Source organism: Notechis scutatus, chromosome 2, assembly GCF_049901735.1.
Source record: "Notechis scutatus isolate UNSWTSFEM ecotype Mainland chromosome 2, rNotScu1.2, whole genome shotgun sequence".
Classification (NCBI taxonomy): domain Eukaryota; kingdom Metazoa; phylum Chordata; class Lepidosauria; order Squamata; family Elapidae; genus Notechis; species Notechis scutatus.
The window spans coordinates 113,467,552-113,493,994 of NC_142010.1; the positions used below are offsets into that span (position 1 = coordinate 113,467,552).

The 26,443-nt window shown below is 41.2% G+C and overlaps 1 long non-coding RNA gene across 1 annotated transcript; it reads left to right on the forward strand.

Moving 5' to 3' along the window:
- Positions 1-3,314: 3,314 nt before the first annotated feature.
- On the forward strand, positions 3,315-21,748 carry LOC148132193 (uncharacterized). Its single transcript, XR_015747316.1, has 3 exons — positions 3,315-3,421; positions 13,660-13,731; positions 21,709-21,748. It is a non-coding gene; the product is annotated as an uncharacterized LOC148132193 (long non-coding RNA).
- Positions 21,749-26,443: the final 4,695 nt, after the last annotated feature.

A 26,443-nucleotide genomic window follows, 5' to 3' on the forward strand; every position in this document is an offset into this window, starting at 1 on the left:
TTTGGGCAGGTGTTTTCTGCTTGCTCTTACATTCTGCCATTTATTTGAAACCAGTGTTAAAGAAAGCTGATTTTAAAAAAACATATGTACTTCAGAAGCTATCTGAAGCTCTCTATGTCTTGTATTATATTTTGTCTTCTATGTGGTGAATTACTTAACATCAGTCAGACTTCTGCAAGGCATTAAAAGCGAGCATTCTGATTCTGCATTGGAATCTGGAGTAGAAGTGGCAATAATTTAGGCTCAAACAAATTTAAAGGAATTGTTTTCTCATGTAACAATGTATTCTTGAAGCCACCTCCCTGGATTGGGAAAACAAGACTAGCAGCTAGACTTTTCCTTTTGTTCACATTTTGCATTGTATTACCTAGTTTGCACAAAAGGTGATAGATACCAAGGGCTTTCTAATGTGCCTTGTGAGACAGCACCAATACTAATTATCTGGACAAAGATAAAATGCAGGCTGGAAATACACATAATGAACTAGCTGGCAGTAGGAGCTTCTCTCTCATTTACTCAGCCTGGCATATGTTTCCTGACTTCCAAGTGCTAATAGATTTTCTTAGGCTCAAATATACCTTGTGGCCTCCCCCAGTTAGAAATTAGGTCTGCACCAACAGAAGAGAATATTTGTAGCTCAGGGTTGAACTATGGGGCCTTTGGTGCTCTCTTATCTTATTCTCAAAGGCCCCAACAGTTGGGTCTCTCACACAAAGTTTACCTAAAGGCTGTTGACAGATATGGATTCCATTTCATATCTTTGATTTTAGTTTGATTAGATTGAAGCATTGCCCAACATGACTCAAAATATAGTCGCCAGGCCTTCATTGGGAGATTGCTCCTTTCCCTTTAAAGATTGGAGTTGTGGTGAAGAAGTCATTGCATCTTCTCCTGAATTTCTTTGTCTATTCTTCTCACTTTCCTCCTGAGGCCCAAGTGCTGCAATCTTTGATAAGAGGGTAGAGGTAAGGAAGAAAAAATTAGTTGCCTCATTATTAATGTTTGTTTCCTGTTTTGGTTCTTCCTGAATATTTATAGTCATGGATTATGATGAAGATGTGCTGTGAGGGATTCCATGAAGTCAAGTTTGACTCCTGGGAATGTCAACCTTTTAACATGCTTGGCAATAGTAGAGAAATGGCTGGCTATTTCCTGCATCTGGGATGTTTAAGCATCCCAGATGCAGGAATCCCAGATTATCTAAAGCTTTGGGATTGTCTAATTGTCTCTCATGTAGGTACTAATCACATGCAACTGTGTTCAAGATCAGTCACTGCCAGTGGACATGCTGGATTATAGTTTGTCAGGGTGAAACTGCATAAACAGGTCTGCAGTTAGGATTTGCACACAGAAAAGCTGAATTAGAATATCAGGGTGATCCAAAGTAGTCTTCAGCTTGGCTACAATGGTAGTCTCTGCCTTTTCACAAAGTTGTAGAACAGGGATGTCAAACTCCATTTCATTGAGGGCTACATCAGGGTTGTGTTTGATCTTGGGGGGCTGGGGTGGGCGTGGCCAGGGTGGGCATGGCCAGCTTCATATCACTCCTGTCGGGGTGGTAGCCCAAGCACTCTGCCAGTGAAAACGGGCTCACAAGCTCTGTTTTCACCTGCAGAGGCACTGCAAGCTGGTCCTTTGCTGTTTCCAGGGTGGCCCCGCTGGCCAGATCTAAGCACCCTATTGGCTGGATCTGGCCCACGGGCCTTGAGTTTAACACCCCTGCTGTAGAACATCAAGATGCTTCCTTGCTTTCTTACTTTATTGATTTAGAAAATGTATATAGCTGTCCATCTTAAGCAAATAGCTCTGGGCAACTACATGCTGTACTATAGTATGTTATTGTAAGTATTATTCTACATGGGGTGATATATGACAAAAAAAGTAGGACTACCTTGACGCTCACAGGTATCTGCTGTACTATTTAGGAAGGGCAAATCCAAAGGCTCATCAGGTCACTGATTCTTTCTTTTTACAGTATTGATATGGCTGGATAGCGAATAGTTAGCCAATCATTTGCTTGCTGTGCTTGTTCGTTTGGGTCAGGTCATGAGTAGGTGTGCCTTGACTTAAATAGCTGGACTCCATTGGATGACAATTATATGAATGTTAGTTCATTTCGAGTGCTCTGAATTGGGGTTTTCAGACTTACAACCAGTTTGTAAATCAGTTTGCTTGTTTTGCAAAAGCCAGTTGCATAAATATTGGACCTTAAAGTTTTGAAGGGCTGCATCAAGTGTTTGTTGTGATCATAGACTCCAGAGCTCAGTTTCTAACAGGTTTAAATTATTTTCTCTTCCAGAAATGTTTCCACTATATCTGTGGACATTATGTGCCTGTGGACAGCAATAAGCATGCCCTTGCCCCTGGTGTCAAGTGGTGTTGATATTACTTGACACCAGGGAGTAATCTTGCAGGATCTAATCCAACAGTCTTTGAGTTATTACTTATTTGTCTGACTGTGTCTTATTTTTGGCTCAGGCATTCAAAGCAATGTATATAGCCCTCATTCTTCATTTTTTCTCTCTACAATTGCAGCCCTATAAGTTAGGCCAGGCTTAGAGGCAGTGACTGATTCAAAGTCACCCAAGGTGTTTCCATGACTAAAGCAGACTAGAATTTGCATTTCTATGGTGCTTCTCTAGTACCTTAACTATACCACACTTGGTTCCCCAAAATACAAAAGAGTTGGTTGCTACCAAGAGCTTGCTTCCAAATCAAAACATTGTCAACGTGCCAAATACATATTGAGGCTGCACAGCAAATACAATAGACAGGTGGCTGTTGTCAACTTGAGCCAAGTTTTGCTTGGCTTGAGTTGACTAACTTGTCTTAAGGCCATTGGTTGCATGCTAGGAGACAAACCACACTTACCAGCTAAGAGAAGAGTCTGGTAACAACTGAGCTAGTTTCTTGAAGCAAGAGACCCAATTTATTACCTCAGTGACTTTATTGTTTGGGGTATCTGGGAATTCTAGTTTTGCAGGACTCTTAACATTTTGATCAATCATCATTGTCACTAGGAAGACTCAACCAGGGTACCAACTCCTTAGGAAGACTTAAGCTCCTTTAATTGAGATTGGTTGTTATACCAATTCTGATTGTGTTTAATCTCCTTCTCCTTATGTATTTCTGTGAATTAGAGACCTGCCGGTACAAGCCACTTCCAGAGGTTATCTGGATGATTTGGACTTAAAAAAATACTTTAGCTCCTTTTGCTTAGACAACAGCTTCTGCATATCTGTGTTAAGGTCACCTTCCTCACTCTGCACACCCACAAGTTGTATACAAAATTAAAACTCCCATAATTTCTTGCAGAATGATCTTACTAGGCCTGTTGCCTCTGGAGGACATCTGGATGGAGAAGGTTAATGAACAAGTTTTACTATCCTGGATTAGGAGGCCAAACAATTTTGCTCAGTGGGTAAGTCTATTGTTTTGTTAGTGTTCGAGTAAGAATACAGAAAATAGGTATGATTAAATGGGGACAATAGGACAGGGACGGGAGGCACGATGGTGCATTTATGCACCATAAATATATATAATAGAACTGGAATTATATATATTTAGACTTCAGATTCTCATTCCCTGTTGTAGTTAGCAGATTCTGCCTTGTTCAGCTTCTCTATTTGGTTGCTTCTTGTTCTTCTTTTACTGCCCTGATGCTGTCACTCAATAAACATTTTTCCTGTTTCATCACATCCTAAGTGCATCGATTCCTTTGAGGATGCCCAAGAGTTCCAAGGTTAGCTGCCATTTATCAATAATTTGGAATGGCTATGCACTCTTTGGGTGACTCTAATGTGACTTTCAGAGTAAACTGTGATGTGAGCCGTGATTCTGTTTGATGTGGTATGATTGTCAACTTATGCACCCTATTGAGATATTGATGGAAGTGATGTGAAAAAGGAAGTAACTTCTGAGAGTTTAAGTGCCATCTGCATGCTGGATGCATGTAGAGAAGAGATGGATAGTCATCTATTAAATTATCACTACAAATTTCAAGGCTTGCCTCTTTTAACTCTTTTTAGAGGAAGGTTAAAAAAAATCTCTGAACACCACTTTTTATCACAAAGAAAGCATAATGGACTACGAAGCATGGGACTTGAGCTCAGCATCTGAATATTAATCCATTTTATTGTTGCTTTATTATTAATTACATGAGGTTTGTTTTGGGAAGAGTTGTTGTGTCAACTGTCCCAAAACTATGTACCCATATTGGCAACATTAATGCCACAATTGCTTACATTATTATTAGTGACACATATAAGCAGTGGAGAAGCACAATGCAGGACTAAGGCGCCAATTGCAAGTCTCCAACCTGGCAAGATCTTGCTCAAATATACTCCTTTCTGAATGCTCTTTAGTTAGTTGGTTAGTTGTTGGCAGTGCCCTTGTTATGTTTCTGTTGAACTAAGTCACCTGGTGGTACAGAATTGTGGTACCTCCCACCTTTAATTCCTATTTCAGCTTGACTTCTATTCTTTTTCTTGATCCCAGAAATAACTTTTGCTCATCCAAGTGACAATGAAAAGCATATTTGCTCTGGGACATGCTGTAGAACCATTTATTTTCCAGTTGCTTTTACAGGACTGCGGTAACAAACATCAAAGTGAGCCACCCTTTGGCCTTGTAGCAAGTGAACGTTGAGTTTATTTGGCTAAATAAAATATACCCACTAATTTAATTTAATTTTCCTAGCAGTCTGATTGAGGGTGATGGAAATTGCAATCAAGTATGTCCAGAAGACATCAGGTAGGAAGAATTGCGCTAATATTCTCTATTGTTATAATCTGCCTCCATCTCTCTTTCTCTCTCTTCCTCTCTCTCCCCTCTTTCCCCTCTTTCTCCCCTCTCTTCTCCCTCTCTCTCTCCCCCCTCTATCCTCTCTCTTCTCTTTCTCTCTCTCCCCCCTCTCGTTCGGACGTTTCATGACAACAGACCTTGAATTGATTATTACATTTCATCTACTGTCTTTAGTAAAAAAAAAAATGATGAAAGGAAATTGCTTTTCTACTGGGAAAAGAGCTGGACAGAGGCTTCTCTAAACTAGAAAATAAGCAATCTTCTAACCGATGGGCCATTTTGTTCCTGCTACAAAAATAACACAAGGGTCTGAGTGGCAAACAACATTCTGCTATGGGAAGACCTTTTACGGGCTGCAAGGTGCACCAGCTAGTATCTGCTGCTGGAGAAATGTGCTGGCAATACAACCCTATTTAGGCTTAGTTGGAAACCTTTACCCTGGCACATCAGTTTTCTTTTGCATTTAAAGAGTTCATTTTTGTAATTTTTTTTTCCACTGAAAAGCAACACAAGCTGAGTAACAAGGTTGAGTTTAAAACTCAATCATTTGAAGAAAGATTGTGCCAAGGGCAACACATACTATCGGAGGAATCTGCAATTACCATTCAGCTGTATTTAACTAAAAGGAACATGACCCTGAATGTTAGATGATTGGCACACCCAAGGGGAAGGACAGACACACATTATGGACACAATTTAAAAATCCTGTGCAGTGCCTGCCTTTTCCACCATGTCAGCTTAAGGATTTCCACTCTAACTGAAATCTGATCTGGAGATCCCTCCCATCCCTTTCAGAAAATGTGTGGTTGAGATATACTTGTTTATGGTATGCATGGATGAAGCAAAGTAGTTATATATTTGTTTGCATAAAGACACACACACACACACACTGCTGATCCAAGATAAAGTATATTAGTTGAAGATACCTCTACTAATTAAAGTTAATTGTCTGCAAAGTAAGTTGCCTCATTTATAGAAGATGTCCTACTTGCACGTACAAATGATTATTTTTCTCACATGCACAGACAGACAAACACATTCATGTCCAAGGAAAAACAAACCAAGGTTCTCCCACCTACCTGCACACCTGGTCTTTCAGTATAGAAATGTGGAGGAAAACAACACAAAGAAGGGAAGAAAAGAGGAAGAGAAAACTGGCTGGAGGTGAGATGAAGGGAGTCAATAACTGAACAGGGAAGAAAAAACAAATGAGAGAAGACCTTGCTAGATATTACAAAAAGGGTTAAATTCACCAGATTCACCCTGCAAACAACACATACTATTCAGGCTAATCTTTTTAGCAATCAAGTTTGTATATCTTAGCCCTTCCTTCTTTCTTTCTTTCTTTCTTTCTTTCTTTCTTTCTTTCTTTCTTTCTTTCTTTCTTTCTTTCTTTCTTTCTTTCTTTCTTTCTTTCTTTCTTTCTTTCCTTCCTTCCTTCCTTCCTTCCTTCCTTCCTTCCTTCCTTCCTTCCTTCCTTCCTTCCATCCATCCATCCATCCATCCATCTGCAAATATAAGATGAGGCACCAATTCACAACTACTGTATATGGGGAGAAAATCTCTTCTCATGCTGGAAAATGCAACATAAACATTCTAAGAGTGAAAAATCAGAACTTTTCCATCAGTGAAAAGATGCCCCCATCCTGATTAACAAAAATAGAGATCAATTCCTTGGTAGGCTTAAAGGCTAATTAAATGACCACACTAAGTACTAGTTTAGAAACAGAATACCAGGGAGGTGCCACTAATCAGCCTGGAATTGATTTAGAAGTCAAATCAAAAGGGTAGGAGTAGGAGCAACTGACGGATTTATAGTGGTATTTAAACTAGTCAATGGAAAACCCAAAAGAAAGAGGCCCAGGAGCCAGAGGGGAAAAAAACTGAATTCACTCTTATTATCTGAAGGCCAGGGAGAAGCCTGTGATTAGCAAAGTCTCCCTAGCATAGCAGACTTCTGCTATGAGAGGTGTATCCCAGTACTATAATGAGCAAATAATCTTGCTATATCAAGATCTTTCCATAGTCCTCAACTTATAACCAGTCACTTAACAACCATTCAAAGTTACAACTGATCTGAAAAAACAGGACTTACAACCCAGATCTAAAGTTCCATGGTCGTTTTCCCCTTGCAGTGACATGATTGTACTTCAGGTGCTCTGCAACAGAGGGCACATTGATGATAACTTGAAGTATCCTATGGTCTCATGACCATAATTTTATAATGGCTTTACTGAAAGCTGGCAGCTACTTTCAGTTTTTTTGGCAAATCCAGTCCTTTGGTTTGCTTAATGACCACAGCAAAAACATCACAAATATCACCGTGCGACTATTGTGATTTCCTGTATTTGATGGGGTGGGGATTAGAGTAGAGTAGGTTGGAGTTGGGCAGCATCCAAATCAAATTATTAAATTTTATTTTATATTAATTTAATTTATTAATTTCAGATGCCACCCATCTCCTTTTCAAAAGCAACAAATAACTGAGAAGAAATCCACTTAGTTTTGGAGGACAAAAGATGGTTTAGGCAGATCCTGGGCTATGATGAGATAAAGGTAAAGGTTGCCCTTGCGCGTACGTGCTAGTCATTTCCGGCTCTAGGGGGCTGTGCTCATCTTTGTTAAAAAGCCGAAGAGCCAGCGCTGTCTGGAGACATCTCCATGGTCATGTGGCCGGTGTGACTAAACACCGAAGACTCACAGAACACTGTTACCTTCCCACGAAAGTGGTCCTTATTTTTCTACTTGCATTTTACCTGCTTTTGAACTGCTGGGTTGGCAGAAGCTGGGACAAGTAACGGGAGCTCACTCCATTACGCGGTGCTAGGGATTCGAACCGCCGAACTGATCAACAAGCTCAGCATCTTATGCACTGAGCCACCGCGTCCCTTCGTATGATGAGATAAGGACCTGTTAGTCATTAGGTAGAAGTGTGGCTTTGGATGAATTTGCCTTTTCAGTATGATAATACTTCAATATGTTTTTGTTATTGTTTTTCACCTGTACAATAGCCAGTCATATGCTGCAGAAAAAAAAAATTAAGGGGGATTTGACTAGTATTTTAGATAAAGCTTAGCCCTTATTTTCTTTTTCTTTTCATGGTAATCTATCATGTTTGCATGCATTTATATCCCAATAGCTTCATTTGCATATGTTACTTTACTTTGGGATTGTTATTGACTGAAATATTTTTAATTCTATCTTCACTATGTAGAATCGTTTAAAAAATTGAAGCTCCTTATCCTAAAATAATGGCAGCACATATTAGATTTGAAGAGGAAAGTAGAGAGGAGTTATCTACAGAATATATTAAGAAGGGAAAGATTGTAGAAGTATTCCTTCAAAATATGAAAGTAGGATTTCCCAAATAACTGTTCACCCAATTGCCATCTTAGAATTCCTAGCCCAGATTTTTTTTTGTAAAAAACAAAATGACTTTCACAATATTTTCATACAGAAATTGACTGCCACAAGCTTTCTTCCCTTTCACGAGCATAAATTTAAATTGTGGGTGATTCATATTGTTGTTGTTAATCAACACAGTGAAATGTTTGCAGAACCTGAAACTTCCATCAAAATGATGAAAATCTGGTTTTACTACCTTTGTACATCAGTGGTGGAATTCAATTTTTTTTACTACCGGTTCTGTGGGCGTGGCTTATTTGGTGGGCATGGCTTGTGGTCATGTGACTGGGTGGGTGTGGCTTTGTGGTCATGTGACTGGGTGGGCGTGGCTAACTCAATGTCACTCACATCAAGGGGTGCCTCACCTGCCCCCCCCAGCCATTCCTTGTCACCCAGCCTCAACTTATCTATAGTTCTGTAAAAATGTTCACCTTTTTTGACTTTACTATCTGCATACTATAGATGTACTTTCATGGACCACTGAAAGGAGGAAATGGCTCCCATGCTTTCCTCAAGAGTGTGAGAGGCAACAGGCTTTTAAGGGGCTGCCACAAAGAAAGGGGGACAATGTATTTTCCAAAGCACCAGGAGGCAAACAAGAAGCAATGGATGGAAACTGAACAGAGAAGCAACCTAAAACTAAGGAGAAACTTCCTGACAGAACAATTAACCAGTGTAACTGCCTGTCTCCAGAAGTTCTGGGTGCTCAATCACTGGAAGTTTTTAAGAAAAGACTGGACAGCCATTTCTCTGAAATGGTATAGGGTTCCCCCCGAGGTCCCTTCTAAGTATTATTCTGACACATTTCTCAGGATTTCTACTCAGAGTTTGGCATCCTCAGTTTTCTTGCCTGAGCTGGGGGTTGGACTAGAAGACCTCCAAGGTCCCTTTCAACTCTTGTTAAACACATGTGTATTTTATGCCCTGGACTATTGACATTGAATGCATGTAAACCCTGAAAAATATGTGGTAGTCCTGGGCAAAAGAAAGGCAGAAAAATCACTCTAGGTGTAGGGACAGTGTAAAATATTAACACATGATAAATAACGGAACAATTAAAAATAATAGCACAGAGTTTTATCTCTCTCTCTTCCTATTTTTTTTCTTTATTTCTCTACCTTCCTCCCTCCCTCCCTTCCTTCCTTCCTTCCTTCCTTCCTTCCTTCCTTCCTTCCTACCTTCCTCCCCCCCCTCTCTCTCACACACACACACATACACAAAGCACTTAATAGACAAGCATTTTGGAAGCAGCTCCTTTAAATTTCTCCAAGGCTCGATTCACCCCCACCCTGTCAGACTGCACCCCTTCTCACTCCAGCACTTTAACTCACAAGGGGAAAGCGATACTTGCAGCATCCATGGGGAATCCTTGGATAAGTTTTTAAAAGACCTGCTTCCAAAATGCATTTCTTTTACGTTGCAAAAGTGCTCCAAGGCTTGATTCACCCCCACCCCCTCTGTCGGACCACACTCTTTCTCACTCCAGACACTTTAACTCACACGGGGAAAGCAATACTTGCAGCGTCCATGCCTTTCTTCCCTTTTCCCGGGGAGAAAGAGGACGTGGGGAACGGAAAGCTAGGAGAGTGACCGCAAGTGAGCGACTGGGCGACCGGGTTGGGGGCGTGGCCAGCCAGGGATTGCCACCGGTTCGGCGACCCATGCCAAATAACTGCTACCGGTTCACCCGAATAGGTGCGAACCGGTTGAATAACACCTCTGTTTGTACATGTGTGTGACATCCCCATGCATGTAAAAAAGGGATAGGGCTTGTGTCTTGACAGTGTGATGCTATTTTTGTTTATTCCCTCTGCCCCAAATAACGTTCTAGGGATCAGAAAATTTTCCTATTTGATTTCTAATCTGCTTTCTAATCTTAGAATTGAGCTGCAGATTTGCGATACCCAAACTTGATCACTTGTGTGTGTAACTCCAGCAGAGTTGAACTCACTATGCTGAACTCACCTTGAGACAAATTTGGGACTCTCACCATTATTTGTCAATAATTTGGATTGTATCATGTAAGTTCTGGTAGGTTGTTTCAGAAGTTTTCTAAATTTCTTCACTGAATTATGCCTACTTGGGGATAGAAATGCCTGGCTTAGAAATGTCTTGGAGGATGTTCTGGAGTTCTTGTGTAAGCCCGCTGCCCACCTATTCATAAAAGAAGTTGACCTTTTCCAGGATTTAAGCAGATGCCTGAAAAAAGCAGCTCAGGAACCCACTCATTAAAATTAAGGGGACTGTTAGAATAGTGACACCTTTTTTTCTCAAGTTCTCACAGAAGCCTGGAAAAGATTCGGCTATTTAATGAGTAGCGGGAGGAGTGTGGTACTCCCACCTCTTCTGAACCATTTTTTGAAGCGGGCAGAATGCTAATCCCCATTCCAAGCTTCAGACTGCAATTTAAACCCGTTTTCCTCTCAAAATGGCAAGAAGCCGCAGTCATGGTTAGAAGCTGCTTCAAGAGATGCCAGAAGAGGACATGGCAGTGAATGCTGAAGCGGTGTGAATAGGACAGAGGAAATAAGCTTTGCTTCTGATGAGTGCAGTCTTGGTTAGCAGAGAGCAGAAAAAAGGTGTGAAGAAGGAAACACTGAATTAGGTCAGGGGTGGGATTCAAATTTTTAAGAACCAGTTCTGTGGGCGTGGCTTAGGTGGTCATGTGACTGGGTGGACATAGCTTGGTGGTCATGTATTGGCTGGGTGTGGCCAACTCAACATCACTCACATCGAGGCATGCATCTCCTTGCCTGGCCTCTCATAACTATGGAGATGCTGCAACAGTTGTAAGCGTGAAAAACGGTCATAAGTCACTTTTTTCAGTGTCATTCTAACTTTGAATGGTCACTCCACACAAGCAAAGTACCAGCAAAGGAGGGGAAAAAAATTCCAGAGATGTTCCTGAGACAGGAAGTCTAGTCCTGCCAAGAATGTAATAAGGGTTAACGGAGAGGCAATTTCTGTAAGCAACACCAGAATGTTTCCTTCCTGCCTTCCTTACAGGATTAGGCCAGTAATTTCTTCTAACAACCAATTCTCCAAACTGCTCAGAATGTTAACAACCGGTTCTAGCAAATAGGTGCAAACTGGTAGAATCCACCCCTGAATTAGGGGTATAACTTTTGTAAGAAAGAACAGCATATTCCCTCTGCTCTGTTCATGGCTTTGCTGGTCTATTTCAGGTGAGCGTTTCAAAGGAGACTATAACGTACAGAGGCTGCATGAGTGAAACAGCAAGCAATGATCTAAAAATGAAACTTATAATAGTCATCAAGGTAGTATTATAAATAAAACTCATTCAACTGCAGATAGTTCTTCATAGGAAACTTTTGCAATTCTTGCATGTCCTTTCCACTTTCTTTTGGTCGTTTTGAAATGCCTTTCCTTCTTTCTGCTCCCCTTCTCCATTCAATGGATCCTCTCCTTTTTGGCCATTGTGCTTCCTTAATCTGAGCAGCCTTGAGAAGCTTTACTTTCATGGCCAGCATAAATGAGGCAATTTGCACAATCAAAAGCAATGAAAAACTCCATTAGATCTTTTTTGTTGGGAGGATTTGTCTTGAAGTACAGTACTGTGGTTAGGCCCTCAGAGTATTAAGAAAAAAAGGTAATGCTGAATCTAACATTTTAGAACAAAAGAGCCCAAAAGGAATGCCCAAACTCTGCTTAGCAGTAATGGGGTTTTATTCGGAAGAATTGAGTTGTGTTAGCCAGGTTGTCCAGGGAAGGAGATGGAGAATGCAAACACAGTTATTGAAGAATAAGTTGGGTTTGCTTGTTTTACCTAAAACATCTGAATAACACCTTTGTGACTGTATGTTTTGTCATTATGGGTACGTATTCCGCAAACTCATACATATACGATACATAGGAAATCTCTAGCTAGCTCCCTCGTGGATACTAACACCCCGAGGGATGAGTTATCCTAGAAATCCTGAAAATTGCCTGTGTCAGTTTTTCAGGAAAGGATTTTTCAGAGGCAATAAAACCGATTCATCTGAGCTTATATTCAGAGTCTGATGAGAATAACCCTGAAATTGTTTGACTCCTCTTGGGAAGGGATTGAGCGGTTTATGGCTTCTTAAAGGGATCAGCTCTACTTGCCCTGTACTGTACACAGCAACCCCTCCAAAATGGCTCAGTGGTTCTTCCAGGATTCAGGAGAGCAGTTTGCACTCGCCGTAAGAGAGGGAGATGAACATCTCGAGATGCAGATGCTCCTTGTTATAGAGCAGGGGTCCCCAAACTTGGCAACTTTCAGACTTGTGGACTTCAACTCCCAGATTTCTCCAGCCAGCTATGCTATGCTATGCTGGCTGGAGAATTCTGGGAGTTGAAGTCCACAAGTCTTAAAGTTGCCAAGTTTGGAGACCTCTGTTATAGAGCATGCCTCCTCTACCATCTTGGGTTTTGTTCTTATGGGACTTCGTTGCTTCAAAGAGTGCCTTATTTGTTTGACCCTCTGCTCTGTTTGGGGCTGGGTAGGGGTGGCTGCAGACTTCAGGCCATCCCATACACATTTCCCCTTGCATTACTAGATAAATGATGCTGCAGGACAGGCCCTGCTAACCTGAAGGTGGGTGAGCTTCACCTGGTAGATTCCTCTGCGTAGCATAACATGGAGACATCCAGCACCACTGAGTGTGTTTCACCAACCACACACCTTTGTAGAAACAAGTTCACAGAATCTAAGGCATCCTTGGTGCCTGCCACTGCCCGCTGCCCTGGCCTCAGAGGGAGAGAGTGCCAGTCAGAGGAGGCGTGGGTGTAGGAGACCGACCGAAGCATTGAATACTGCTGCGTGAGGTTTTTGTCTGTAACAATGAACAGCCCAGAGAGCCAGGATTCAAAAGGAAGCTGAAGCGAAAGGGACTCACAGGTGTATATCCCATATTCCTCCGAAGGCCGGTTCTTTCCTTGCCTGTGACAGCGCCAAGCAGAGAATGTGGTTTTTTTTTTTGTTTTTTTTTGCAAATGCCTCTGACAGCCCAATATTTGAAAGTGACACAACTGGCAGAATTCAATAAACTCGCTCTGCATGGTGGTTGGCATTGTTGGGTGCTCAGGTGGTGAGCTGAAGGAGGGTGAAGGAAAAACTGAACTGCTGGAGAAAACTTTCTTTATCTTAGTGGCTATTATGATGGAGCTAAATTAAACAAGCCCGTTGCTGAGAAGAAGCAGGTACTAAAGTCTCCCAGGAAGGCTCTCTTGTTAATCAAAACAGAAAAGTCCCCCTCCTTCCCCTCCGCTTTCTTTTTCTTCCATTTAAGGATCAGAAAGACTCCCGCATTTCTTGTGGCTGCAGAGAATTCAGGAGGAGGAGGAAATGCTACCCCAAATATCAAATCCACAGGATGGTGTTTGTGTGGCTTTGTGTGTGTGTGTGTGTTTCTGAATAAAAGTGGGTTACCCCTGTGATATTGATGCTCATTCTGGATCATTTTGCAGACACTGCCTATGTGAACATCCTATTTTCCTGCGATGCTTATGCCATTAAATGGTCACAGTTGCAGTTCTGAGGTCTGCTATAATCCATGAAAACCTTTTGACACAGCATTGTGACAAAGGCTGGCCCAGCTTTTCTTTAAAGACTTTTTCCTCCCCCGCCTCCTTTTGTGGGCTAAGTTTTAAAACATGTTTTGGATTGTGGGTACAATACTTTCAGCTGGATCTTGCAAACTGGCTTGAGACGGAAGAGGCAGCGCCACGCAGAACAGATAAATACCTTCTTTGAATTCAGGGAGAAATTGCAGCATTAGGTTGTGACAATGGTGGTACTCTCTATATAGGTGATGCTTCTGTCTTGCATTTTTATTGAATGCCAACCTGGTACTTCGCTAAATAATTCATTTTGTTCTAGATCAGAGGTCTTCAAACTTGACAGCTTTAAGTCATGTGGACTTCAACTCCCAGAATTCCTCCTTCAGTCATGGTACTTCGGGAATTCTGGGAGTTGAAGTCCACAAGTCTTAAACTTGCCAAGTTTGAATACCCTTGTTCTAGATAAAGCAAGGGTATCAGGAAGTCTTCAGAATGAGATGTGAATCCTATGATTGTAGACATACGGGAGACAATCAATTTCCTCTAGTGACTAATTTAAAGGAAACTACTCAGTGATGGAAAGTGCATCTGGAGAAGCCACGGAGGGGAGTCTTGGCAGCCCAGAGCTTTCCCAGGAAGGAGGCAGCACATTCCAGAGAGAGAAGCCCAAATTAAGAAACTGCACTGTCCCAAACTAGATGGAGGGGCGGGGAAGAAGTTCAGGGTAGCCACCACCCTAAAATTTCTCAAGAGTATATCTATCAGAGTAGAGGGTTATAGCGTTAGTGTGACAAGATTCTGTCCATTAGATGTAAGCAAATGAAGGGTTGGACTCCATTAGCTTTCACTGTGTCATCTTCGGGATTGGGCCTGACATATTATGGTGTATGGGGAATATGTATAAATGCCTTCCTGGCTGTTAGATCGCTACCCAGACAGCTAATCATTAGTGACCTCTATAAATCAACCAATATTGTAAACAGCCTTAGTGGGGAATATACCCTGATCCTGAGGCATTCTTCAAATCAGGAGGTTTGACAGATCATCACCCCACTCTTCCATCTTGCTTTATATGTTTCTCGTATTTTTCTGAGTTTTGCAGATTTGCATTTACTCATTTATTCCAGTGTACAGGAGATACTAGAAGTTGCTTTCTATTTCTCAGAATCAAGCAGGACATACTTGAAGTTTGCCTTCCATTCCCCCTGTACTCTAAACAGCATGGATAGAGTAATACTGTGGCCTCCTGTGACCTGGATGCAATGCATCTATTTATGCAATCAGATTTGCATCGGTCTTTTGGCTCATCTATCACACCATTTTTGCCTGTTCAGCTGGTTGTCCACCAGTGTGCCTAGATTTTCATGCTCAGAGCTGCAAAGATAAATTTCCTCAACCCCGTCTTTGTGAGAAAGTGGTTTTGGCGGGGAGAATGGTTGTGCTACTTCCTCTCATTTTATTTCTCTTAATAGCTTAATACCCTTTGCCAATCCCTTCCCATTATTAGTGAGCTGAGTTTTTTTTTTTTAAGGCTAACTAGGGCATAGAAAAGATGTGGACAAGACTTGACTGAGTAATGGCAGAAAAGAAAAATAGAGAAAAGGAGCTAAAATGCTGAAAAGAAGATGGGAGGAAAAAAAGGCAGAAAGAAGAAAAAAAAGGGGGAGAGTTTGAGGAGAAAAATGATGATGAATGGAAATGAAAAGTTAAGAAGAAAGAATGTGTTGAACTCCAAGTGATTGTTGGGGCATGGGTGCCATTCAGCATCAGCATTCAGAGAGCTCTTATTTGCCTCAGGAACAACCCCAAGCCAGGAAAAGAAAAAGAGGAAAAATCAGGGACACCAGGTGCACAGTTATCCCACATGAGTGATGGTGTAGGAGATACAGGATAAAATCAACTGGGATGGAAGGATTTGGCAGCAAATTGGTCCAGGGAACAAGGGACAAGGGTTGCCTCATTATGCCAAGACTAAGCATGGGAGACAGGGTAGGCTGGAGTAATGGTCAAGCGGTCCAACTTTCAGAAGCCAAGGTGTATCTAGGCTCAGCTGGGAAGCTAAGAAGGTTAGCACCAGTAGTGACCATACCAGGGTCCTGGCAGGTGGGTGTGGGCTACAGAGACACTTTCAGGAAAGATGTCAGGCTGGTCAAAAGTGAGTTGGTAGGAAAGGGTGTTGGTGAAGAGAAAGGGTGAGAGATGAAGAGATTGGTATCTGAGGTTGGGGCCAGGCTAGATAATAGTAAAACAGACCTTACAGTTAGAATAGAATGCTAGATAGAGTTTATTAGTCAACATTTGAAAGTATTAGAGAGCTATAGATAGCAAGTAAATGGCTAGAACTATAGATAGAAGGTAAGTACTGTAGGCACATGTAGTTATAAGGTTGTTGGATAAGAGAAAGAAAGTATGAAAGTAGTATAGTAAATAAGATAGAAACAGAACTAGAATAAATGTTAAAAAAACAGGAATAGCAGAGACAAAAGGCTTATTTAAATAGAAAGTAGCTGAGAGCTTTGTAACAAAAAAACCATATTCTACAATACAAATATTTTCCAAATGAAATTGATTTGTGAAATGAAATTACCTTTGCTTCTATCACCCCCAAATCAAGAACCTTTTTAAATATTTGATTTTTCTTATTCAGGGAAAGTTGGACTTATTAGAGTTGAACGTGATGTAGTTGGATTCAGCCAGGGGTATAACTACTGGTTCGGTGATTTACGATTTGAGGTGCTCTCATTCCATGAATGATCAAGAAACTGCCTTCTAATAATTGTTACAAATAAATAAATATCATTCATTCTGGGCTGTTTAGCCATGATCTTAAAAAAAAACCATTAGCAGATAAATCATTTGAATAGGGCAGTAAGTGTAGCTATATATGAGGAAAAACAGACATGTCTAGTCTTTTCTAAATATCTATTGGTTTATTCTTTCAGAGGCAGAATGAATCCATCTATTAGGTATGTGTGTTTGGCAAAATGGATTTGATCTTCTTTTTCAATTAAGAAATAAATGTATCACTTGCACCACTGGAAGCCACCCAGTAACTGACTTGTAACAAATTACCTCCACAAAATGAGAGTTAATTTGGGCTAAATTACAGAGACTAATCAGATCAATAGGTTGGAGTGAAATATGTGAACAGAATCAATGGCTTCTAAGGAATGCATTGTGCAATGAATATGTGTGGCAAAGCCCAACATTGTTCGTTCATTGTTAAATGAGAAGGGTAATGAATATTTGCTGATAATAAATTGCTGTCAGGATCTATGTAGGAGTCATAGTAAAAGTCTTATCAGTTTAGATTTCATTGTTGCAATAAAATAAAGAAACAAATGGCTCAAAATCAATGAAATAAACTGAAGGTTCTGGTATTAAACAGTTACCTATAGGGGAAGAAAAGATTGGAAGTGGGGACTGTCCTGGCTGAAAATTCATTAGTAACAGATAGACCTTGCCCAGGAAAACAGGACCTTGGACAGCTCCAAGCTGAAAACCTTGAGTAGACAATCCTGGAGGCCAATTGACTTCAGTCTGGGATGAAAAGAAGTTCAGAGTTAATCCTTTCGATTCTGTCACTGTTCATAGATTCCAGCCAGTGAGGCTTTCACTATCGACAGCTTGAGGTTGAGAAAACAGGCAAAGTCCAGAGGAAGCAACAAAACTAATTACTCCTTAGGGATGTTGACTACTGGTTCTAATCCTCAGGACAAGCTCTTTGTTTAATTGCCTTCTTTAACTGTACCACCGGCCTTGCCAGGGTTTCTAGATGCCTCTTCTTCTGAATCCTTGCCTTGTTCATTGCTGTCAGCTGAGATTTTTAGTCTTGCTATCATATTTTCGCCCTTGTGGGAATGTTAGCAATGTATACTGATACAGATGAACAGTAATATTATTCAGACTAATTTTATCCCAATTGATTATGTGATTGCCATCATGGAAATGAAGAGCACTTTCAGCAGAAAAGAAGGGGAATATGCATGGCTTGATAATTTTATACTCTGATGAACATACATTTTACCTAATGGGAAAGGAACAGGCACAAAATAGCTTATTGTGAAATACAATTCTATTAGTGGTAAAAGTATTTCCAAAGGTAGCAGCAAGAATCAAGATGGAGAAGAAGAATAAAAAATTAACTTGGGAATGTGAAACCATGATCCCACATGAGACTGTGGTGGTCTATTCCAAATAAAGTTCATTGTACAGTTTGGTGGCTGTTCTGTCAAGGGTGGCAGAATTAGATGGGCACAATCAATAGATCTAGGCTTTGAATTGGGCAGATAAATTATAAATGAGTGAATTGTGGATATTGAAGGAACAGGTGTGCTCAAAACATTTTGTTACTTCAATCATAAAATAAGCCATTTCATTGCTCCTTATGTTCCGTAATTTTATCCAATTAAACTGATTTTAAATATTAAACATAAATTCTGGAGTGGGATATCATAATCTGAACACAGTATCATTATTTTCTGCAGGTGAGCATTCTCTGCAACTCTACAAGTAGCAAGCAACTATCTTAAAAGGCACTGCCTCTCACTATTTATAGTCTAAGATGGGTGGTCGCAGTCTGTCTAATGGTAGAGTTGGTCCAGGAAGAAGCACTTATCTGCAATGACGCCATCTGAGCAAGCATTTATATTCTTGTGTAAAATCTAAGAGGAGAATATGATTATTCCTCCAGAGGCTAGTGGACTCATTGTGTTCAGCTTCTATTTCCTGTCAGCTTGGTCAAATATGAGAGTTGAAATCCAACACCTGGAAGGCACGAGGCAGAGAAAGCTGGAGTGTGCCTTATATTAAATTTAATTTTCAATGTCCCTTCAGCTTCTTCAAGAAAACAACAGCAGGGGCCATGTACCCATGAGAGCAAATGGTTCAATTGGTATGGCAATTAGAGAGGCCCTATTCTCAAAAAGCACCTGCTATTTTATAATTTACCTACAAAATAAACTGGAAGAAGCCTAAAGACAGCATATTTATTTTCAAATTTCTGTTGTCCTTTTAGTGTGCACTCTTAAGGTTTGTTTTGGCATATTTTGCATGCTTTTATCCATTCTTTGCTGATGCAGACCATGGCTCTTGTTGTTTCTTTGACTAAATGCCAGTTTTGTCACAGTTCATTGGTTGCAACCCATTTCTTGCGTTTTAGTACATCTGCTTAAAATGACCTCATAGATTTTAGAGACTAAACAGTTGCTTAAAAATCCATATTCTGTTTCCACTATGCACAAATACTCAAGGTAGCCAAAAATATTTCAGAAGATAGCTTTATCTATAAAAGCAGTAACACATGCGGTGATAAATTTAATGGAAGATTTTCTCTAAAGTGCCTAATACACCTTTCCAGCTAATTAGACAGAGAGTATGATGCCTTGCTTTGAACAAAAATTGTATATGAAATTTGCTATTTACTGTGGACATCCAGTTGAATACCAGACTAACCTTCCCATCCTCAGTGTCCTCCAAGGTATGGAACTAGAATGCTCACCTTTCTCAAAAAGCATTGTAGATCAACTGTAGAAAATTGTAGATTAATATGTAGAGGAAAAGATGTCTGTAGTGCACAAGAGGCAAACAATTTAGAATTTAGGAAGAGGAAAGAACATCTATGGAGTATAGGTTACTTACAAGCACAAGTGACATTTCTGTTGCCAAGATGAGAGAGTTAGTTGCTAAATGAATTTGTCCTCATTTTACAATCTTTCTTGCCACAGTTGTTAAGTGAATCATTGCTGCAGTTAGTAACATGGTGGTTGTATGAATCTGGCTTCCCCATTGACTTTGCTTTTCAGAAAGTCATAAAAGGGGATCACGTGACCTTTTCATAAATGTGAATCAGATGCCAAGCATCTGAATTTTGATCACGGGGATGCTACAATGGTCATAAATGTAAAAACCAGTCATGCCACTTTTTTCAGTGCCACTGTAACTTTGAACAGTCACTAAACAAATGGTTGTAAGTCAAGTACTACCCGTATGATGCTCGTCTAATATATGAGTGTGAAGTTGGTTGCTTGTTCCTGGTTCCATATTCATGCAAAAAAAACAGAAATGCAGCTCAGTAAACTGAGTACAAACATAAGATGTATGTAATATTGGAATTAAAATGAAATATAGAACTACCCCATATATATATTTGTCATCAAGAAATATTTTCCTCTCCCATGTACTATTTCAATATAATAAGAACAATTGTCTTTGAACAAGCAAATTTACTGCTTGATACCAAATGCAACTCCCGATTTATATTCACAATCCTGATATAGCTATCCTTCAAATGTTCATGTAAATAAGACACTGGCAATAAGCAAGCACCACCGTCTCTTACGCTCTGCTCTGAGAAACAGTCTGGCACCACTTTATAAAATATTTCAGAGTTATAGAGTTAAATCAACTTTTTTCTTTAGAATTTTCCCAGCAAGTAGCTATCATGCCCCTGTTGGAGTCTGAATCCAAGCAAGAAGACAAACAGCCATCAGGAAGCAGGAGAGTGGCTCCATTGGCTGTGGAGGAAACTGGGGAAGGGCAAAGTCAGGCTGGGCAGAGCAGGGAAGAGGTAGAACAAGGGAGAGGGGGTTCAAAGGAAGACCAAGGCCCACCCCCCTCTTTATCCTAGGGTACGCAGGGAAGAATGGAGAAGAGAGCAATGTGGGTTGCGTGACTTATGAGGGAGAAAAGGGCCCTGATTCCCTTCACAAGGCACACCTGGGGAGGGAGTTTAAAGGATAACCAGTTGGGAGGGGCGTTTGTTATGAATAAATGTTGAGTTTATCTAATGTTGGATGCTGTTATCTGGGTTCCTGGTATCCTCCCAACTGGTTTGATTTACTGCCATGTTATTTCATTTCTGGAACTCCTTATGTTGCCCTGCTGGATTTATTACCTATCTTGCTTTGTTGGATTTATAGTTTAAAGTTTTCTGTTTACACCATTTTGGATTGGAATATCTGCAGCCAAAGGCTATTGAAGGTTCCTGGAAGAGTTTTTCTCCAGTCCAGAAGGTAACTGGGACATTGGGGACAAAGTTGGAGCTAATAAAGGGACCTCTATTTTTTATCTGGCTGGGTTGCCTTTATGCCATGCCCCAGGTCATCACAGCAGCATTCAGTCCTGTCAGGTAGAACTGTGTGTGTTAAAAGGAATGGCAAAAACTGAAAATTAATGGTTATGACACAATATATTTAGTAGACTTTAAGATGCCATCTTTAATTCAAATGACTGAAACTTAGATAGACCAGCCTCCTTTCCCTTTTCTCTCTTTCTAATACCAGCTTCTCTCCTTTTTTCCTTCATGCTTGCTTTCAGATACCCCTTTAAGCCTTTTCTCCCTGCCCAGCCGGTGTTGCAAAAGATTTTGAGGATGAGATGATGCTCTGTATGCAATTTAAAGGTGGCACAGTGCCCTGCTATCTATTCCATTGGACAAAGATTCTTGAAATAAAGTATAAATTAGGAAAGTATGAAATACAAAAACATTTAATTTCATACTACCGTGTTTCTCATATAATAAGGCCGGGTCTTTTTTTTTTTTTGAGTCCCGAAAAAATGGCATTCCTTAATAGAAATAGGTAAGTGCTATTCTGCTTTCCTTTCTGAAGGCTTTTTAATTATTTCAGCCTCTGGGTGCTAGCAAGACAAGTTTGGACTTGGACTTTTTTGGCATATGCGTGAGATCATGAAATGATCTCAAGTGATCATGTTGAAGGTAATCCATTGTATGGTACCAATCATACCAATGTGTCTCCAAGGAACTGATTAAGCAGAATGCTGCTGACCATGAAAATTTGTCCATTGCAACCTCAGGCATTTACATGACAACATATATTTGTGAGTTTATAAGTTAACATACCAAGTTATTATGACATCATCACTGATTTCTTACTGAATGGAGGAACAAGAAACGACTTTCATTCTTCCCCTACCTTTTTTTTTTTTTTTTTGCAGAAACTGGCAATAGAGCCTATTCAACCCATTGACGAGTTTGCTCCAATTAATTGTTACTACAGACAACAAAAGGAGAAAGAGGGCGAGAAAGGAAGATTAAAGAGGAAACAAAGCTCTCTTTTTTTTTCTTATTTCTTTTGCAAATTATCATTGCCTAAGCTTTGGGGAAGCTTTTGCTTTCATGCTGAGCTCCCACACTACCCTTTTTCTAAAAAAAAAGTACGAATAATAATGTAGGCTTTCCCTTGTTCCCTTTTAATATAGTGTTCATGATCTGATGTGTTATGAAGGATAAGTTTGCAAAAGAGAAGATACAGGTTTCAGGATATAATCTTAGCAACTGAATATAATACTGTGCAGTGACATATTGTGAACCTTCCTTTTTTTAAGCGTTTATTTAAGAAAACTATGATTTTTCAAATTTTTTGAAGCTTAGGGAGGATTTTTTCTGGAAGATATGAACAGCTAGAGCAGTGGTGGCTAACCTTTTTGGGCTCCTGTGTCAAAAATTGTGTGCGCATTAGCGTGCACACACTTGTGTGCTAGCAATGTGCGCCCCCCCATGCCTCCTGCACATGCGCACACAATTCCCCCCCCCCGCTACCCCCTGCCACACCTGCACTGCACCTCACAGCTGATTTTTCAGCTGGTTTGAAGCCTTTTTTGGCCTCCCAAAGACTTGGAAAAAGCCTCTGCAAGGCTTTTCAGGTCGAATAATATGCCCGTTTTGTCACTTCCACTATTACAGGAAGTGACAAAACAGGCCTATTCGGCCTGCAAAGCCTACAGAGGCTTTTTTTTATGACTAATAACCTTAACTTACCATAGATTTCATAGAAGACTGATATATTCTGAATTGCAAGGTGGGAAATCTTTTTTCAGTCTCAAAGCTCTATTCTCATGAAAGAAACTTCTAAGAGTTTATGTCACATGGTGGCTGGATCATTCCCTAATAGATGGGGCAAAACTCAACAATAGTAACAATGTGCAAATAAAATTTAGAGTCCTTTAGTTTAGACCAGTGGTTCCCAAACTTTTTCAGTCCACCGGCCCCTTGGTACTACAAACTTATCCTCAGTGCCCCCCACCCAGGATGGGATTCAAATTTCTGTGGGCGTGGCCTAATTTGAGGGTGTGGCTTGCTGGTCACGTGAATGGGTGGGCGTGGCTTGCTGGTCACATGATTGAGTAGGTGTGGTTTAGTGGTCATGTGACTGGGTGGGCATGGCCAGGTGACTGGCAAACAAGTGGTCCTCACTTAATGGCCGATTGTTTAGCAAGTGTTCTAATTTATGACTGGCCAATCCAGAGATACTTGACCTGTTTTTGGAGTTTTGACAGCCATGCACACACATACACACACACTCCCTTCTAACCTTGCTGGAGCAGGTCATTGGACTAGAATTGGCAAAGCATCTCTGATTAGATTCAAATAGTGAATAAAATCTAATCAGAGATGCTTTGCCGATTCTTGATTTGTTTTATTTGTATCTCTTTATTTTATGTTGCTGAATTGCATTGACATGGGTGTCCCTTCTTGTGTACAACCCAGACATTTTTGTGATTCTTTGCAGCAAAAATTACTGACCTCTGGCTTTGCTCTACTTTTCAAACATGCCGCCACTGCTTCATTCTAGGTGCCGGCCCTGCAGGTCCACCCCATTGAGCCCACTGCACTGGAGGGACCTGCCCAGGCAAGTCAAGTCAATGGGGTGAGCCTGAGAGAGGGAAAGAGAGAGAGAGAAAAGAGAGAGAGAAAGAGAGAAGGAAGAAAAGAAAGAGAAAAGGGAAATAAAGAAAAAGGGACAAAGAAAGGGGGGTGGAAGGAAGGGACAGAAAGAAAAAGAAACAAAGAAGGAGGGAGGAGGGAGGGAGGGAGGGAGGGAGGAGAAAGATAATGAGATATCTATTCTAGTCCAATCACCTGCTCCAGGAGGGTTAGAAAGGAGTGTGTGTGCGTGTGTGTGTGTGTGTGTGTGTGTGTGTGTGTTCTCCTTGTAATTTACCAGTACATTTTGGTTTTGCTTTCTTCAAAATTGGCACTGTAATACATTGGGGAAAAGTAATTTTTAGGGAGGAGATCTAGTCCAATGGATCCTGTTTAAAGCCTCAACAAAATGCAAGAGCTTCCTGATAGTCTTGACCATGTTTTGTCCACAAAACCTTTAATAGAAGCCAAAGATGTTTCAATGTGGAAAAGGGCCTCAGTCTAAACTAGGTCTCATTTCAATCTGATGCATCAGGCATCTCTCTCTCTTTCTCTCTCTCTCTCTCTCTCTCCCCCTCCCTCCCTCCCAGACTGGCTTTGCTGTACTTTCCCAATGTGGCTGTGGGGCTGGCACTTCAAACATGGATGGATGGATGGATGGATGGACGGATGGACAGACAGACAGACAGACAGAAAGAATGCGACAGCGGCGGCACTTTGGGAAAGTAGAGCAAAGCCAGAGTGGGAATTGAAGTCCACACAAGTTGCCAAGGTTGAGAAACACGGGCTGAATATATCAACCCAGCCATTCTGGTTTAGAGTTTAGCATGCTGTTTGATTCCGGCTTAGTCAATAAACCATGGCTAAGATCTTCCTGCTCCTTAATACAGCTGCCCCTCTCCCGCTTCTCCAGCCCCTTGCCCTAGTTCTTTCTAATTTTTCATCCAATTTTTCATCCAATTTTTCAATGCCAACCTCCCCGGGGCAGCGATGCGGCCGACTTCACACCCTCTTTGCTTCAGCCCAAGGTCCACTTCCATCGGGCCAAGCAAGGGGAGGTACTCTGCACACACTCAGAGACTCCCAACTTTGGGGAAGCGTTCTCCCCATCTTTACACTCCACCCAGGAGGAGGAAAGTGTGCGGAAGCAGCCCAGACTGACGGAGGTGGAGGGAATGATTGCTTGGAAGCTAAGCAAGCAAACAAGCAAGTGCAGGGCTTGGTCAGAAAACCAGGCTGCAGAGGGAGGCTAGGTTCTAGGTCCGGGACGGCCACGTAGAGCCGAACTGAACCGAACTGAGCCATGAGCCTTGGAGAGCCACACCAGCATCATGCGCACAAGCCTGGCTGGCTGGAGAGGTGGAGGCCGGGTGGGTGCCGTGCGCTCCCTTGTTCTCCTCCGGGGAAGGGGGCCCAAATGCCAGACCACCCACCCCTTCCACTGTGCGCCTTGGGAGGGTTTCGCTTTTGGGTCTTCTGGGGCGCCTCCTCCATTTCCACCAGAGAGGGCAGCCTACAAGCTAAGGCGCCCCCTTTCCGCCACCTCCCACCTCTCTCTCCCCCCCCCAGGCTTGGCAAGGCTCACTGCACGCGGGTTCCGCATTCGAGGCACCGGCTACAGAGCGATGAAACAGTCAAAGGGCTGCGTAGCCAGCAGTCAGTGAGCCTGTGGGGCTGGCGCCTTGAACGACCCTGCCACCTCTTAGTGCCCCCCTGCCAGCCCCCTCACCTCTTAGCACCCTCCTAAGGCATCCCCGCCCGGGGCAGTACCGCCCACTTTGAGAACCACTGGTTTAGACAGTACTCATTCCTATCACATAAGAAACTTTCCAAACTTACAGCATGTGGCAATGTTTTATGCTGGCTGGGGAATTCCAGGAATTGAGCTCCACAATTCTAGGAATTGAGCTCAACTCAAAGTTGCTATGGTTGTCAAATACTGATCTACAGGAATTACAGTAAGTATCACTAAAGAGGTGGGAGCTTTACTATTCTTTTGTAAATTCTACATTTTTTTTCCTGTCCTTTTCCTCTATCTCTCTTCATTTCTAACAAGGAAATGCCACATTCTTTTCAATAGCTGAAAGTTACAAATTTTTACAGACTATTAACAATGGGTCTCCAAATGCAGAATTAATCAAGGGAAATATGGATGGTCTGTGAAAGCTTTCTGGATTTCCTGTGTTAGTGCTTATTGAAGGGCTTCAATTTATAAGCCTTGTGGAGCATCTAATGTTTTCTGTGAATTTCACTCTATGGAATTTGACCAAAATCAGTCATCAACCAACCTCGGAGATTTAGAGATCCTGCCACTAAGGAAGATTAACTTCCCTATGGTCTTACTTGTCTCAGAGCTGGTCAATATAGAAGATTATAGTCATCTTCAATATTCACCAGAGAAGAAAGGCAGGATATAAATCCAAAAAATATCCCAGAAAAATCCAACATGATGATAAAATCTGTTGGCTATATAGTAAGACACTTAAATTAAGAATGTTTTTTCCTAATTTCCAGAGGGCCATTATCTCTTTAGGGTGATCACCAGACTGATCTCTCGAGGTATCCTTTGTTTGAAGGGCCATTCACTTCAAGTCAACTTTAAAGGGTTAAGAAAACATGAGAAGAAAACTCAGGGGCCTTGAGGTTGCTAATCAACTGGTAATTTGGACAGCTGACCGAACAAGCATCAAGGATGACTGGTTTCCATATTCCCTATTAATGTTCAGATTTCATACAAAAATTATTTCTAAATGTACCAAAATTTGAAATTATTATATATCAACCTGTTCAAAAGCATTATTATAATTTTTTTACAAATGCAGATAGCTTATTTTTCACAATAGTTACCCAACTGGTACTACAGGAAAAAAACAAACACCTGGGTACAGTTACCAATGCTCTCTGAAATGCCTTTCAATCTAATATTCCTAAATAGGGAACATTCTAAAGAACATCATGGGCCAGATCAGCATATTTTAGGAACACTGCAATTTGCAGATGTTTAGGAAATCTTATTGAAGTGAACAT